Below are 3,941 nucleotides of genomic sequence, written 5' to 3'. Positions count from 1 at the left end.
AAGGGAGATTAGAGGAAAAAATAAAGAAACCTCGTAATTTGGGTGCATTGTTGAGAGAGAGAGAGAGAGAGAGCAAGGTATGTAGGCAATATATAAGACAAAGGAAGCCTAATTTGACTTTCAAGACAAAAAAGAAAAACAAGAAGAAAAAAGAAAGAAAAAATATCAGGGGAAGTATTCTAAGCATTTGTGACCAAGAAAGAAAATGAAAAATGTGGAAGGAATATTTTACTGAAAGATGAATAATAATAATAATAATAATAATAATAATAATAATAATAATAATAATAATAATAATAATAATAATAATAATAATAATAATAATAATAATAATAATAATAATAATAATAATAATAATAATAATAATAAGAATGCTATTACTTCAATCTTAATTTTATCTTTTTACTTGCAGAATAAAAGATCAAGATTAAAGGAGAAAAGAAAGAGAAGAGAAGAGAAAGATAAAACGGAGAGAATGGAAGAGAGAAGAAGGGAAGAGAAAGATCAAGAGAAACATGGAAACATGGAAACGCAGGCAACAGAAAGCCTATTGGCTCATTACGAGGTTGCCCGCTTTGGTGATTTAATCTGCTCGACAGCCTGGGGCCTGGGGAGCAGATGAAAGCACCTCGACATTGAGGAGCAGATGAAAGCGTCTCGATATTGAGGAGCAGATGAAAGCAACTCAATATTCAGTTTACTCCCGACGCAGCGAAGTGACGGTCGATTCTATATTTGAAGGAGTTGATAGTATTCGCATTTACTACTTCTGAAGGAAGATTGTTCCAGTGACGGATGACTCGGTTTGAAAAGAAACTCCTTCCGATGTCCAGTTACATCGACTAGACTGAATGGGTAAACCGTTATTTCTAGTTCTTAGGTTGGTTTGCAATTCAAAGAAATTGGAGTAATCGACGTTATTGAATTTTTTCAGATACTTGAAGACTTGAATCATATCTCCTCGTAGGCGTCTTTTCTCTAATGTAAAGAGATTGAGTCGCTTGAGTCGTTCCTCGTACGGTTGAGCCCTTAAGGTTGGTATCACTTTCGTGGCGCGTCGTTGAGAAAAGAAAGATAGAGTAGAGAAGAACATGATGCAGAGAAGGTAGAGAAAGAAAGATAAAGAAGAGCAATATAAAGAAGAGAAGATAATGATAAAAAGAAGAGAAAGGCAGAGAAATGAAGAGAAAGACATAGAAGAAAAGGGGAATATAGAGGAGAGAAGAGAAAGATTAAAGAGAGAAATAAAGAAGAGAAGAGCAATAACGAGAAGAGGAAGATAAAAAGAAGAGAAAGGCAGAGAAATGAAGAGAAAGACATAGAAGAAAAGGGGAATATAGAGGAGAGAAGAGAAAGATAGTGAAGAGAAGAGAGAAATAAAGAAGAGAAGAGCAATACAGAGAAGAAGATAAAGAGGCGAGAAAGGCAGAGAAAAGAAGAGAGCGATAAAGAGAAGAGAAAGAAGGAGAAGATAAGAGAAAAAAGAGAAAAGAGAAGAGGAAGAGGAAAATATAAGAAGAATAAGAAGAACAACAACATAAAAAGAAAGATACAAGACAGAAAAACAAGATAACAAGATAGAGGAGAGAAGAGAAAGATAGAGGAGAGAAGAGCGAAATAAAGAAGAGAAGAGCAATATAGAGAAGAAGAAGATAAAGAGGCGAGAAAGGTAGAGAAAAGAAGAGAGCGATAAAGAGAAGAGAAAGAAGGAGAAGAGAAGAGGAAGAGGAAGATATAAAAATAAGAAGAAGAACCACAACAAAAAAAAAGAAAGATACAAGACAAAAAAAAAACAAGATAAAAGACAATATAATGCAACTGAAGATAATGGTGATGATGATGATGATGAGCTAAAAAAATAAACAGGGAAAACAGGGAAACAGAAAGAAAAGGAAGATAGCACGGAGAAGATAAATGGAAGAACAGAAGGGAGAAAATAAGATGGAAGGGAGAATTGTTTTTATAGTAACAGAAAACATTGATCGAAAAATGACGAGGGAAAAAAAGAGAAGGGAAAAGTAAAAGGGTGATGAAGAGAGGGGAGTGAAAAAAAAAGGGAGGGAATGACTTGAAAGGGAAGGGAAAGGGAGAAAAAGTGAGGGTGAGAAGGAGAGGGGGGGGGAAGGAGAGAGAATGTGGAGAGGGAAAAAAAAGTGAAGAGGAAAAAGTGAAAAAAACGGAGTGAATGTGAAGAGGAGAAAGTGAAAAGAAAGTGAAGGAAAGGAGAGAATGTAGAGAGGAGAAAGTGAAAAGAAAGTGAAGTGAAAGAGAATTTGGAGGAGAAAGTGAAAAGAAAGTGAGGGGAAGGAGAGAATGTGGAGGAGAAAGTGAAAAGAAAGTGAGGGGAAGGAGAGAATGTGGAGGAGAAAGTGAAAAGAAAGTGAGGGGAAGGAGAGAATATGGAGGAGAAAGTGAAAAGAAAGTGAGGGGAAGGAGAGAATATGGAGGAGAAAGTGAAAAGAAAGTGAGGGGAAAGAGAGAATATGGAGGAGAAAGTGAAAAGAAAGTGAGGGGAAGGGGAAAATATATAGGAGAAAGTGAAAAGAAAGTGAGGGGAAGGAGAGAAAGTGGAGAGGAGAAAGTGAGAAGAAAGTGAGGGGAAGGAGAGAATGTGGAGAAGAAAGTGAAAAGAAAGTGAGGGGGAGGAGAGAATATGGAGGAGAAAGTGAAAAGAAAGTGAGGGGAAAGAAAGAATGTGGAGAGGAGAAAGTGAGAAGAAAGTGAGGGGAAGGAGAGAATGTGGAGAGGGAAAAGTGAAAAGAATTGAGGGGAAAGAAAGAATATGGAAGAGGAAGTGAAAAGAAAGTGAGGAGAATGTGGAGAGAAAGTGAAAAGAATGTGAGGGGAAGGTGAGAATGTGGAGAGGAGAAAGTGAAAAGAAAGTGACGAGGAGGAGAATGTGGAGAGGAGAAAGTGAAAAGAAAGTGAAGAGAGAATGTGGAGAGAAAGTGAAAAGAATGTGAGTGGAAGGAGAGAGTGTGGAGAGGAGAAAGTGAAAAGAAAGTGAGGGGAGGGAGAGAATGTGGAGAGGAGAAAGTGAAAAGAAAGTGAGGGAAAGGAGAGAATGTGGAGAGGAGAAAGTGAAAAGGAAGTGAGGGAAGGAGAGAATGTGGAGAGGAGAAAGTGAAAAGGAAGTGAGGGAAGGAGAGAATGTGGAGAGGAAAAAGTGAAAAGGAAGTGAGGGAAGGAGAGAATGTGGAGAGGAGAAAGTGAAAAGGAAGTGAGGGAAGGAGAGAATGTGGAGAGGAGAAAGTGAAAAGAAAGTGAGGGGAAAGAAAGAATGTGGAAGTGAAAAAGTGAGGGGAAGGAGAGAATGTGGAGAGGAGAAAGTGAAAAGAAAGTGAGAATGTGGAGAGAAAGTGAAAAGAAAGTGAGGGGAAGGAGAGAATGTGAAGAGGAGAAAGTGATATGAAAGTGAGGGGAAGGAGAGAATGTGAAGAGGAGAAAGTGATATGAAAGTGAGGGGAAGGAGAGAATGTTGAGAGGGAAAAGTGAAAAGAAAGTGAGAAGGAGGATGTGGAGAGAAAGTGAGTGAAAGGAGAGAATGTGGAGAGGAAAAAAATAGAGGAAAAAGTGAGGGGGGAAAAGGAGAGGAAAGGAGAGAAAGTGGAGAGGAAAAAAAATGAAAAGAAAAAAGTTAAAAAATAAAAGTGAGGGGAAGGAAAATTTGGAGGAAGAATACACAACACACAAACGAACAAGCAAACAAACAAAAGGGAAAAACCATGACAAAACATGTCTGGATGCAACACAAGAAGGTCTGAGCAACGCAAAATAACAGGAGGGAACACCAGCAAGGAAAAAAAGGAAATGCATGGAAAAGGGAAAAGAGAAAAAAAGGAAGAAACGAGAAGAGACGAGAAGAGAGAAGGGAAAAAAATGGGAGGGTAAAATGGGGAGGGAGATAGAAAGGAAACAGGGTAAAGAGAGGAAGGAAAAAG

The sequence above is a fragment of the Eriocheir sinensis genome, chromosome 2, assembly GCF_024679095.1.
Source record: "Eriocheir sinensis breed Jianghai 21 chromosome 2, ASM2467909v1, whole genome shotgun sequence".
In the NCBI taxonomy this organism is placed as follows: domain Eukaryota; kingdom Metazoa; phylum Arthropoda; class Malacostraca; order Decapoda; family Varunidae; genus Eriocheir; species Eriocheir sinensis.
The sequence above is the reverse complement of the archived record's forward strand: the minus strand, read 5'-3'. Positions refer to the sequence as shown.